The sequence below is a fragment of the Mauremys mutica genome, chromosome 1 (genome assembly GCF_020497125.1).
Source record: "Mauremys mutica isolate MM-2020 ecotype Southern chromosome 1, ASM2049712v1, whole genome shotgun sequence".
In the NCBI taxonomy this organism is placed as follows: domain Eukaryota; kingdom Metazoa; phylum Chordata; order Testudines; family Geoemydidae; genus Mauremys; species Mauremys mutica.
Window position 1 is genome coordinate 123,392,806 of NC_059072.1, and position 14,190 is coordinate 123,406,995.

Consider the following 14,190-nt stretch of genomic DNA (forward strand, 5'->3'; position numbering starts at 1 on the left):
CTGGCAACCTCCCGGAGAGCTGATTGTCTTTTCAGCTTCCTTACCACCTTCATACAAAGGAACTGGCATATTTGCCTTTGGAGTATTGAGGTAGCATGTCGTGTGGGTAAACATATGTCTGTACATTTCCTGCTGAATGGATCAGTAGCATTTGAAACCACAAACAAAGCAAATTGAGAATAAGCATTGTTTGCTACAGTCAGCTCTATCAGATCACTAATTAGATGGAAATTAAAGAGGGACCAAAATAGGGTAAACACCAGTTTCAACTCCCCCCTCCCTGAATTTCAGGGTTTGGATTTGAATCCCTGGATCTGAATTCTACTCTGTGATTTTATGTCCAAAACTCTAAGGGGCCTCTTTTCTGGATTTGGTTTGGATTCAGCACAAAATGGCAGAAATCTTGTGACAACAGGGCATCTCACAAAATTCCCACTGTTTGAGAGGGGACAGATGACCAGTATGTAATGGTTACTAAACACTCAAGAGCCAGATCAGCTAAGAAAGGAGGCACAGCATTTTTACACAACAGCCAAGACCCAGTTCATTCTGAGTCTGCTGAGCCATCTGGAAATATCTAGTTCTTAACTGGGCATGATCAGGATTAATAGAGATGTTTGCAAAGTCACTTTTATACTGACATGATATCATCTCATTTGCATAGCCACACCCATAACTAACACAATGTCATAGCTATTGTATCCTTACAATGCTGAACAAAATTGGGCATTTAACAAAATTTAAAAAGTTTTAAAATATTACAAATCTAGTGATGCTATAGATCAGTTTTTATTGCCATTCCAATGGACCAAATACTTTTTCATAGCAAAGCCTTCAAAGAATCACCAATCCCAAGCATTCAAAAATCATAAATTAGCCCCCTGCCCTGAATCACGAGTTTGCTTTAAAACAATCTAATTTTTAAGCCAAATACATTTTCAGTTCTTTTTAGTTGCCTTCTGTTTTCTGGTCCTTTAGAAAATGCTTGCCCCACATTTTCAGGCTGTTCTCTCCAATCAGGAGGGCTAGGACGCTTATTTATTTAATGAAATCTGAGATTCTCATGCAATCTCTTGTCTGTAGGATCTGGGACTTTAAGAAAAAAACCAAACCCAATATCGTGAGACTCGTTATAAAATTGCAAGACTTATGTGCGTGCTTAACTTTTGCCCTGCAAGTAGCCCCATTGAAGTCTATGGGACTATTCACATGCTTAAAAGGTAAGTGTGTGCTTAAGTGTTTTGCTGGGTCAGGGCCTCTAGGGGACACCTCCTTATGCTATATCTAATTATAAACAAACAGGATTTCAGTTTCCAGACTCGTCAAGCCAGCAACTTTCACAAGCACTAAATAGTTTAAATAAAAAGTCTCACGTCTAACTAGTAGTTCCACCCTCCCCCAAATCACTTCTAATAAAGTAAATTGTTTTGAGGGATTATTGAAGGATACTGCTGAGACTGGCAAAAACAGAAGTTGCGACACTGAACTCACTTTCTCAAAACAATTAACCGTAATCATAAAGAACAGAACTTTAGATTGTCATAGCCAATCATGGCTTTAACTAAAAAAAAAAAACCTTGCAGTCAACGTTTAGTTTGATCGTAGATCCTTTTAATTCCAAAAAGAGTCCTGTAATTCTACATAGCCTCAAGCATATTCACTGAGCCGTATACAACTAAGTAATAGAGTAATTAAATATTGCTTTGCTGCACAGTGTGTCACCTATAACAAATATAACACATTGTGGGCTCCAGCAGCTGAACATACATTTCCATGTCACAGGATTTTGTGGCCTTATCTATGAATGAATATTAAATTTATATTTATATAGGATCTTTCAAAGGATCCCAAAGCTTTTCAGAGAATACCATTGCTAAAATACAGGCACCTCTAGAGTGGAGGGTAGCAGGAAGGCCAGCAATTGATACAAAGCTCAATGCAAAACCAAAAACGTTGGCCAAAGACAGCAGGGCACATCAGTGCTCTCATGAAAAGTGCCACTGGGTTGGGCTCTCTCAACAATTGTTTTTTTGGTGGCCTCAGAGTGCGGACACCAACTCTTGCTGGTGGCCGCTCTGACAAATCTTCCTAAAATATAATTAACTTTAGGAAAAACAAATGGATGTGTGCCTAGCCATGTCCAAAATCATTGTAATTTATTTATGGAGGGTGGGTTTTTTTTGGAAACTCAATAATAAAAATAATGTACAGTTGTATTTACGTGCCCCTGGCCCCCACTGCCTTCCCTGACCTCCCACCCATAGCCTCTGGTTCCTGCTGCCTCCCCTGACCCCCAGTGGATCCCCCCTGACCCTCATTGCCTCCCCCAGCCCCACTCCAGGCTACCTATTGCCCCCCCGGACCCTGCTGCTTCCTCCACCCCCCATTACCCCAAGCTCCCTTCAATGGCCTTGCGCCCCAAGCTCACCCCACTCCTTGCCTCTTGACCATGCTGGCAAGAAAGTCTGGCCCTGCTAAAGCCCTGCTGCCCTGGGGTGAAGCCCAGAGCTGGAGCCAGGGAAGAGGCTGAAGCCTGGAGCCCCGAACTTGGAGTGCTGGAGATGTGGGGTGCTGAAGCCTTGCCACTCTGGGGGGTGGAAGCCCAGAGCCCTGCAATGGGGGGCTGAAGCACGGATCCTGCCACCAGAGCCTAAGGCTGAAGGGGGATTAAGCCACCCCCTTAGCCCTGCAGCTTAGTGCAGGGGAGGGGGTGAAGGGAAAGGCTGAAGCCCACCACCGGAACCTCTGGCTGAGCCAGGGAAGGGGGACTGAAGCCCACCCTTTGAGTCCCGTGACTGAAGATGGGAGGGAAGGACAGATGCCCTCCCCTGGAGCCCCTGGGTGCTGCTTTGCCCCCTCCCTCAGCTCTGCCCAGGAGTCTGTAGTGGCTGCAGGAAAACTCCCTTGGTGGCCAAGACCACCATGGCTGCATTTCAGAGATGCAAGAATGCCTGTGCAGAGGGGACAACATCTTAGTTTGTAAGACTTCATCCAATCCACACAATAAACCACTTAACTTACTAAAAGGATGAAAGACTGAGTCAGCTCTGATAGGATCATAACCAATGTTTCCAACCACAGTGGTATTCTAAAGATCTCATCTACAGTGGGGAGAAAATGGCAATAACAGACCATTGTAAACACCATTTAAGAATGGTGCCTGTACTCGTTTTTTTAATATGCTTTGCCTGGCCACCAGTACAGACCAAACATACTGTAACTCTCTCTGGACGAGTAGAACATATATTTTACACCCACAGACAGTTCCACCTTAGCCAGGTAATCTGCATCAGCAGGAACTATTTTATGCTGTGTTACTTGTAATAGTTTTATCCCCAGTGAAAAAAGGTACCTCAAAACATAATAGATCTAATTTATCTCTGCTGCTACTCCAGTACCCTCAATAAAGTGATATCAGGGATGAAACTGGACCGACATGTTAACCCTTGAACTGCCTCGCGTCCTGTAATAATGCCCTTCCCCCTCCTACCATTAAAAAAAAAAAAAAAAAAAAGGCTGCCAGATCAGGTTACTACACTGCAGTTTCCCAGGCACTTCTCTAAGCCATATGTTGAAGGCCCCCCTCAGGAGGCCCTAGTCTAGCATTTCACCCCCTAGAGACCAGGTGGTCTTTTCTCATGACAGAGGCAGAAATGGGAGCATCGTTGTGTCTAAAGGAAACCATGTTAAAAAGCATAAAGGGCTGTTTGTGGCTCTATGGTGTTTTTCAGTAAAGACTTTTGAGCTGAGCAGTAACAGTGAGTATTGTGGCTTTTTAGAGGTGTCTCGAAGTCTGTAAACCAATCAATCATTTTAGTTATTGCTCATCTAGAATTTAACAAGTGGGTTCTAATTAACACAATCTAAGTCTTAGGAAGCTTTAAATCTCTCTGCTTCCCCACAAGCAGCCACGACTAACTGTAAATGTGTTTTTTTTCTTCCCTCCTACAGCTCTGAAATGCAGTGAAGCAGAAGCCTCTGGTTACCTCAGAGGCACATAGATACAATGTGAGAATGGATGCCCCGAGGATACACACTGGTACTGATGACAGGCTTCTTGTCTCTGGGTCCCATCTGCCCCTGGAGAGGCGAGTTTTATCAACACTACTGCTTCTTGCACTGGTCTCTCTCTCAGGAATCATGCCTGCTGCGGTTGCCAAGGAATCAAACAACACATGTGAGGAGATCCAGATCCTTCGAGGCATCCCAGACACAATAGCCTTTATGGGAAAAGTATTTTACTACCCAGTACCACCATTTGCCTTTCAGGGAAAGATAACCCAGTACAAGGTAATACTGAGTTAAATACACTCCTCTGTATAATATATTATTTACTCGAGATTTTTGCAATAGTTAATTACAATACAGCTCAGGAGTACCTACATGCAGAGGGATTTTTAATAAGACTATTTTAAAACCTAACTTCAATTTCAGCATAATTATTAAATTAATTATATATTAAAAAAACACCCAAAAGACATTTTAGGCACTAAATAGTCTTTAATGTCAAATATGGCTGCTGACTGCAGTCTCAAAAACATTTTTTTAAATACCGTCAGCTTTTCCAGAGCTCTCCTGACCTGCTCATTTAATGCTCCAATATCTACATTTTAGACAGAAAGGCAAATTTATTTTTTATTGTTAGCAACAAGATTTCATCTTGCACACTACTGGAAAAGCGTGACTTCTCCTCCAATGGAACCGTGGCATAGTAAAATATGGACTGTCCTTGTAATGGAAAAGTTTTCACACCAAGAATGTATGCAAGAGATAGGCCAAGAGGAGGACAGGTTTTTAGAAATCTGGTTAACCTTTTTACTGTACTTACAGGAGGAGGATTCCCCAGCCAGCAAAACAGAATCTTTAGCCAGTTTCTTTGACTATTAAACTGATCATGAATAAGCAATAAATGATGTAGTATGTTAACATTTTATTGTAACTTTGGTTTTTTGTCTTGTTTTGCAACTTTTTATTAAGGCAATTGCCATTAAATAAAACCCTATTGATAGCTTACAGCTGTGTTTAAGAACATCTGCAGCTGGTTCTGTTGACTAGCTTTGTCTTTTCTGCACAAAGCTTTTGTTGTATAATTTTCAGCTACAATAGCAATGTCCATGTGCTGCTCCTAGAACTCAGTATATCTTCTGTCTTATTATGGAATAGATTACGTTGGCTAATGGTGCAGATTTGCCAAAATGGTTGGAGTTCAATCCTAACACAAGTACACTGCAAGGACTGCCAGTGAATGAGGAGACTGGAGAATACCACCTGAATGTAGCCGCCCATAAAGATGGGTGTGTTCAGAAAACACCAAGAGCCAATGTAAATTTCACCCTTCATGTTCAGGACAGCATTCTGATCCCAGAAAAGACGACTGGCTTAAGTCACATGCCCAAGGGCAATATGTGAGTATCCTTAATGTCAGCAACTTACAAATGCATTTGGCCAAAAGGACCCCAAAAATGTGGATGTATCTACCTGATGCAGGATTTGTTTATTAAGGAAAAGTGAAGCTGAAGAAAAGGGTGAGGAAGTGTGGTTGAATGGAAGGAGGCAGACACAGGGCCAGATTTAGTACCCACTGAAGTTAAAGGAGTCTTTCCATTGACTTTAGTGGGCATTGGATTGGGGGCTGTAATCATCAAGGAAGCTGGGGTCTAAGAGGAACATAGAGGGTGAGGAGTGTCTCAAAAAATCAACACTGGGGTGGAGAGCTAAGAGGTGGGAAGGGAAGAAATACTGTTCAGATTTTCATTTCCTAACCTACAGATAAATAAACAGCAAATACATGGGGGGTGAGGGAGGGAGGAAACGGTGACTAGATGAGTACCACACTGTTGTATGACCAGAAAAGAGCCAGGACCTGTTCTGACCTGGGGGTGGGGAGAGGACAAGTATGGTTGAAAGACTGTTAATTGTGAGATCAGAATAGGGGATCATGAAGCTAAATATAAACAACTGTAATTATATACAAATACTGCCTGAATGGAATGGGGACCTGAAATGTATCCAGATAGGAGGGAACTTAGCTAAGAGGTAGAGTTTCCCCATGTAACTGATGTATGTCAGGGGACATTTCCTGTTGTTTGAATTTAGGCTTTTTCACATAAAAGGGGGTCAGATAAAAGGAGTTTTACTGTCTACGTTTTTGGACTTGCAGTATCAGTTCTGAAAGATGCTCAAGAGACAGCTCTCTCACCTCTGCCGAGATCATCATCCATGCTGCAGCTGAATCGCTGGATGTTCAACAACGCCTCTTTCTGGTATGCACCATGGCAGAATATCTCCATCTGGATCCCACCTCGTTGGCCCTAAATCCATATCAGGGTTTGATACACAGAAGCAGAAGGAACCTAACAATACTGGCTGAAGATATTAGACATGTCAGCTTCATGGAAAGCCATTACATAGGACTCTATTGGCCCGTTGGATGTGGAGTTTTTGCAATGCTCTATGAATTAATTCAAGTTCTAAGACACAATGTTGATTCACACCATCTCTCACAGCTCTTAGGATATGAAATTGCAGGCTGGAGAATAATTAAAAGAGAAGGATTTGAAAGAAAACGTTCAGGAAGACAACGCAGACAGTTAAGGGTTACACCAACACCTACACTGAAAATGACTGAAATGATGGTGAAACCAACTGGAGATGATGTCTTCACTACTTTGCCACCAAATTCACTTATTTACTTACACACAGACACTGTGGTATCACCTATTCAGACTTGGTTTTCCTTCCATAAAGCAAGCACAACTGTCACCAGTTACATTGATCTCATGCCACTTTTTGTAACAAGCCAAGGGAGTTTAGAGGCCTTAGAAATGGGCCCATCACAGAACTTTCTGAGTAAAAGACCAATGTCTAGGACTATTTTTCAAGACCTCTCTGCTTTTGCTTTTCCTGAACTTTCACCTTCTTTGATCATTACAGAAACCTCTCTTTCAAGAGAATTTAAGGGGCTGCAGAATACAGTTTCCAGTATGCCACTCCTCTTAGAGCAACCACAATCTCACGTGCAAGAGTTGGATGCATTCTTGCTGTCTGGCAAATCAGAGCCATCAAGGCATCATTTTCTATCAGTCCTTTCTTTTGACATCACTGAGCCAAATGGTAAAGGCCAGTTTTCAAGACCCATTCACACTTTAATGACAGAGACACATTATGAATGGCCTCTAACCTCTCCAGAAGTATCTCTTGTTAAAACAGCACCTCAAACACATTTTCCAGAAGAAATATTAATGACATCGGTTTATAGCCGTCAGGAAGATGGCATCTTTGGTTATCCCCATTTTCCTGAATTTGGAATACCATCTAATGCAATCATCTCTCCGGAAAAGCTGCTTTCAACATCCATATCGACTTCAGTACAACTGACTACGTTATTTGGTTTTACACCTCCCACTGATGACATGTTTCTACTTTTGTCAGGTGGTAGCCATCTGAGTCAAGAGCTATTTAATGGCTATGAATACATGTCTAATTCTTTTATGACTATCCCACAGACAGACAGACTTCCATTTACTGAAGAAGAAACCTCAGTTCCTTCTATAATCCACATGGACACATTGATTTGGGATAGAGAATCCAAATTAAGCTATGTTACCTCAATATTGGATTATTCTATTTTAAGTAGCACTTTCCCCAGTGATTCTGGACTTTCTCATGAAACAAATCTGACAGCGCAGTCCTATCCTGATAATGCTCCATTGCTTACTCTGCTTACAGATTTTGCTGGCTTTGACAGCTCTGAGCTGTCCAGACCAACAAAGATATTTACTTCTTATGACAGCAGCAAGCTCAGAATACAAAATCATTTCCCAAGTGCTTTACCTAGTGACACAAAGGATTTAAATTCAGACAAATCTCTTGGAACCAAAATGATTTTGCCAAACGTCACAGTGTTTACCTTGGAGTTGACTAAAATGTCAAACATCCCATCCTACACTGCAGAAATATCTGTGAGAACTATATTTAATGCTACTTCTCATCTGTACAACAATGCACACGGTACGTTTAAGGTTTGTGTCTTGTCATTCATGGTATTTAGGGAAATGCCAACTAATGTGAAAGGGGTTGGTGGATTCTTTCCTGATTCTAGCGGACATGAGCCCACATCCACCATCAAAACACCTAACTGTAGCAACCTGAGGAGAGAGGGTAGCAATTGAATGGACTCAGAGACTCTGCTATATCCTGGATCTTGAGGTGGTACATTTCTGAGGCCATTTGAAGAAGCTTGCACTGCCACTGCTCATGCAACTTCCTTTGTGGATAATAATTTGCCTGTAAAAAAAAAAACTACAAGTGGTAATTGTGGCAGATCTTAAATACTAGAAAAATTAAGTGAAGCATTTTGGTTGTCAAAATATTTATAGATTTTGGAACGGAATTGTGTGCTGTGACAAAATTCCTCCTCTACCTTGGTGCGTCCTGCGCTTATTGGCGGATTTGCTTGCCTCACAGATTCACCCTGTGGGTCGGGAAACAACCCAGAGACCTTCCCCTCTGGTAGAAGCCACAGTCCAGGTCAATTCCTCCTGTGTCTGATCAGGAGTTGGGATGTTTGGGGGGAACCCCAGCCCACCCTCTACTCTGGGTTCCAGCCCAGGGACCTGTGGACTGCAGCTGTCTAGAGTGCCTCCTGGTACAGCCACACGACAGCTACAACTCCCTGGGCTACTTCCCCATGGCCTCCTCCCAACACCTTTTTCCTTACCACCGGATCTTCCTCCTGATGTCTGATAACGCTTGTACTTCTCAGTTCTCCAGCAGTATGCCTACTCACTCTCAGCTTCTTGCACGCCTCTTGCTCCCAGTTCCACGCATGCACTTCCTCTCCTCTGGCTCCCTCTAGCCTGACTGGAGTGAGCCCTTTTATAGCATCAGAGGGGCCTTAATTAGAGTCAGGTGCTTAACAGCCTCACCTGACTCTTAGCAGCTTAATTGGAGTCAGGTGTTCTCATTAGCCTGGAGCAGCCCCTCCTCTGGTCACTCAGGGAACAGAAAACTGCTTATCCAGTGGCCAGTAGATCTCCCTTCTACTACTCTGCTGTTCCCAACTGGCCTGGGTCTATCACAGAGCCTATGCCAGTCTGGCCATTTTCAGTGTACCACCCAGTAACTGTCCTTCACGAAAGGGTTTTTGTAAAGCTCAGTCCCTATTTTGATGCACTAGGAGTGAAAATTTGTAGCTCTAACTATTGAGGCTGTCAGTGTTCAGTCATTTATCAAAGGCCACAGGGGAGCAACACAACCCTAGGGAGATTTTCCTGCCAATATGTTTGAAAGGACATGCCATTCAGTGCTTTTCAAAAGTATCTTTCTAATCCAATGATAGCAGTCATCCTGGTGACTGGTTCAGTCAGTAATGTCTACAGGAGGGGGTGGGGAGGGCATGTGCTCCAGAGTCAAGAAAATCTCCCATTACACTCTTCCTATTGAACATCTACACGTATTTTCAACTTGAGACCAAAGAGACCTTTAATATCAACTCACTGCATAATAAAATAAATTAATGCCTCACATCTATAGGCTTTACAAATTCAACTAATTATTTGATTCTTAACACCACTGTTGCCACCTGGCATCACCCTCATTTTAAGGATGGGAAATCAAGATGGAGAGGTTAAGTAACTTGACCAAGACCACACAATGAATCAATGGCAGAATCAGGTAGCTGCCACTCATAAATGGGGAAATTCACATTCCATTCTTCTGTGGCTTTTTTTTTTTTTTGGTAATCACATGGTTAAAAAAAGTCTTGTCAGTGTTACTAACACTGGAACGTATTAAAACAAATGTGGGTTTTAAAAAAAAAGTCAGAATATCTCATCTAATACAGTAATAAATATTAATCATTTCATTTTCACAGAGCTGGTACAGATGTCATCTTCATTGGTCTACCAAGATACAAGCAGCTTGCCATTCCCCACATATGAATCACTGCAATCTACACATGTTCCGTGGGTTCGTCCTCTGTTTTCTGTGTCACAGGTGCCTCAGGACATAACTCCAGGTAATATACACAATTACTTTGGAAAGCAAAAGCATAACAAACTTCAGTCTCTCCCAAATGCAGAGTGGCTCCTCCCTTCTAATGTCAGCCATAGTCAGAAGTTGGAACTTATTTTTCTAGTCTTGCAAGCTCTCTCTGCCTCCCTGCACTTTCCAGAATTCAGACGTCTCCTTCCTACTTCTTCATGCTCCACCATGGAATTTAAAATCTCTTGCCCCTCTCATCTAGTCTCTGACTCTCCCCACATGGGGTCTCCTCCATCTGTACAGCAGTCCCGCTGGAGGACAAGGCTGGGGGTGGGGCTGGGGCCGTACAGCAGCCATGCCAGAGGAGCTGCCTGCATGGGACCACCTGGTGGCCCTGTAGTTCAGGGCTCTCCCGGGAACTGCAGCGGGGAAAGGAGCAGAATGCCAGTAGCTCCTCTGGTGGCTGTACCACCTCCAGCCCCGCCCCCATAGGGCTCTCCCAGGAACCGCAGTGGGGAAAAGAGCAGAACATGGGGCCACTGGGCAGCCCCACTCCTGCAGCTCCTCCGGCGCAGCTGTACTACCCCCAGCCCTGTCCTCCAGTGCAGCTGCTGTACAGACGAAGGAGACCCTGTGAGGAAGGGCTGGGAATGGTACAGCTGCACCGGAGAAGCTGCAGGCAGGTGTGGGGCCGCCCAGCGGCTCCACGTTCTGCTGCTCCTCTTTCCGGTACACCGTACCAGCTATAAATATCTTGCTGGTATGGCTTACCGAACCATAGTGCCCTACTTGCTCTGCTGAAAAAATGGGAATATTATCTCTTTCCTTCCCTGCCCTCTTGGAGTGTTACACTGTTTTCCACCTCCTCTTCCCTTCTCCCATTTGTACCCACCATTTGGAAGCACCTCATAGCCTTTCTGCTCATAATTCACTGATTTTTTTCATGCCTAACCCTGGCACTGATAAATGCATAAATATCCCACCTAAAACATGCCCTAGGTACCCCCACTATAGCTATAGCTTCTACTTGCATGCAATACTGAAGTCACATAATTGTATTTAAATGAAACCCATCTTAAGCAGCCACATGTGAGAACAGCCAAAATTGGTTGTCTAGTAGAGACAATGTCTTAAAGGTCAAACAAAATTGCACTGGAAACCATGGGAGTAAAATGGTTGCAGAAATGGGACTTCATACTGGTGATGATCCCTTATGCAGGTTTCACTGCAAAGCATATTGTGGCAATACTCTATGAAACCTTTCATACAAAAACACATTTCATTGTAGTAGCCAGGTAGTAATATTGACTAGAAAATAACAGTAATTTATATACTACATATAATTATTTTATATTATATATGTATATATACACAGAGAGAGAGAGAGGGAGGGAGAGAGAGAGAGATGTGGTTTTAAAATTACATGCAAATACATGGCAAAACACACATGCAAAATTCTTGCTGAAGTATACTACCGACAAAATTTCAGTGTCATTACAGACCAAAGTTATAGCATCAGTCAAATCAACCCATAAGTGAGGTGAGTCCTTTTCTCAGTTAAAGCCTCCAGTTGTTGGTGGCCCCTATGTTGCTGACCAAAAGAGAACAACCAAGGACATATATCACAGAAGGGAAGTTCAAAAGGCCCTGCAAGGTGGTTGTCAGCCAGTCATTTAAAAACCCGTATAGCCACCCAACGTAATGCAGATTTTAAAAGTGAAATAGCTCTTTTCCTGTTGAAATGGTCTGAGGAACTACTGTCATTAGTGTAAAGGAAACAAAGAATGTAGACAAAAAAAAAAAGTCAAACCTGAAACCAAGAAGAAGCAATTAGAGGAGACTCAAAGCAATGAAAAGTAACTCAAGTCTGGGATTTAGATTTTGGGTACATCTGGATCTGTCCCAGAATATGAAACTTGAATGAAGGCTGTATGCGATGCCCAGATCTTTCAGAAATTGATATTGCTTTAATGAACATGAGCCATTCTTCATCTAAGAAGATATTTGGAGGTTGAATCATACCTTTCCATGTAAGATTAAGTGACCCTCCTCGTTAAGGGGAAGGTAGTTGTTATGGGTATTATAGAAACCCAAGTGCAACGCTATAGCTTCCTGATCAATCAGTAAGAGGGGAAGTGACTGAAAGGACTTCAAGCTATCTTCAGCAGGGGTACAAGCATCATTTTGCATGTGGTAAAAAAGTCACCTATTTCATAGGAAAGAGTCATTTGTGGTGCTCAAGAAAGGCTGGGTCAAGGGATGCACTGGAGAGGGGGCAGGGCATACTTACTCGATAAAAATCTATGAAACTAATTAGTTGCCGTAAGTTTTACAAGGTTTCTTTATCATCATTCACTGTCAGCCAGGCTGTTTGTTTCTTGTAACTTTCCCTCCTGCTTACTTCATCCTTTGTAGGTCAAACAAACACTTTCCCTAAAGTTGTTAACTCCATTAAATTCATAACAGCAACTATTGGATGCAAGTTCCATTTTTCAGTACCCGCTGACACATTTTATGATCAGGAAGATGGCAACTCAACTCAGTTGACCCTTGGAATAAACCCAGTCGATGGCTCACCATCAGGGCCAGAAAGCTGGCTTCAGTTTAATGCGTCTCTCCAAGCCATGTATGGCTATCCACTCAGTACTGATTTTCAATATTCACCTCAGGAGTTTGTACTATCTGCCACAGATTCAGGGGGTCTGACTGTTTGGGAACCTCTCATCATTGAGCTTTTGAGGCCCACCAGCATTCCATGCCATATTTATACCATCAGAACGAAAAACAGTTACCACTCATTCCTGAGAGAGAGAGAAAGGGTTGGTTTATTTCTTGACAAGCTTTCTAAATATTTAAACTCCAGCAGTCTTAAGAGCATCACACTGACTGCCCTCAGACCTGGGTCCACTGTAATCTCATGGTACAACAGGTCTCTGTGTACAAGCAGCAACAGATCACTGAGCTGGTGCTCAAGAGATGAAATCCAGGAAGTGCTGAATAAACTAAGAGTACCTGATGGGAATGTCAGCCCATACTTTGCTGAGGCAATGTTGCCAGAATACAAAATTGACATCATTGAGAATGTTTCATATGGAGGAATCTGCTTGCCCACTACAAAGCCATTTAATGGATCCTGCACTTTAAACAGTACCTTCCCTACATATAACGAAGAGAGCAATTCCTGGATTAGAAATGTCTTGCTAATTAGCTTATGTGCAACAATCATGGTGGCTCTGATAATTGTTGCCCACCATTGTTGTAAATATCACAAGAAGATTCTTGAATCACAGTCTATGACTTTTCAGGGAAGACCCTTATTTGACTATGTTGACCTGGAAATGGACATGCTGAAACCCCGCAAAGCACCTGTACCTCAACGGGAGGTTCCACCCTCACCACATTTATGGATACCTGTGCCACCTTCTTCCCAACAGCAACCTTGCAGGCCCAATGTAACTTTTGTTGCCTCAAGACTGCCTCAGTCTCTACCACCTTTCCAGCCTCCAAAATATCAACTCCCACCTCATTACAAAGTAGATATTACTAGCCACAGCGATCAAGGCAATAGTCACAGGAGAGATTACCCTAAATCTGGATTATACTAAGAATCTGTCTCAGAAGAGGCACATTTGTCTATTACTCAGGAAGAAAATGCACAAAGGATAAACGTCTTAACTTTGTATTCGGTTTTAAATTTGAAAAAGATGTTAAACCCTAAAAGTTAAGGTGATATCACAATACAGAATTCTGGAACTAACAATTAATGCAAGATGCCAAAAGAAACAGATTTAGTTACAAAACCAAAAGGTTAGTGGTTTGTTTTGTAGCAACAGATTGATATGGAAGGATTGCCAAGAGGCAAGTATTGACATAGCTCAGACTGTGCCTATATATAGGGCCTTACCAAATTCATGGCCATGAATAATGTGTCACGGACCATGAAATCTAGTCTCCCCCTGTGAAATCTGGTCTTTTGTGTGCCTTTACCCTATAGTATACAGATTTCATGGGGAGACCAGTGTTTCTCAAATTGGGGGTCCTGACCCAAAAGGGAGTTGTGGCAGAGGGGGTCACAAGGTTATTTTAGGGGGAGGTGTTGTGACACTGCCACCCTCACTTCTGCGCTGCCTTCAGAGCTAGGCAGAAGGAGTGTGGTGGCCGTTGGCCGGGCACCCAGCTCTGAAGGCAACGTCCCCCCAGCAGCAG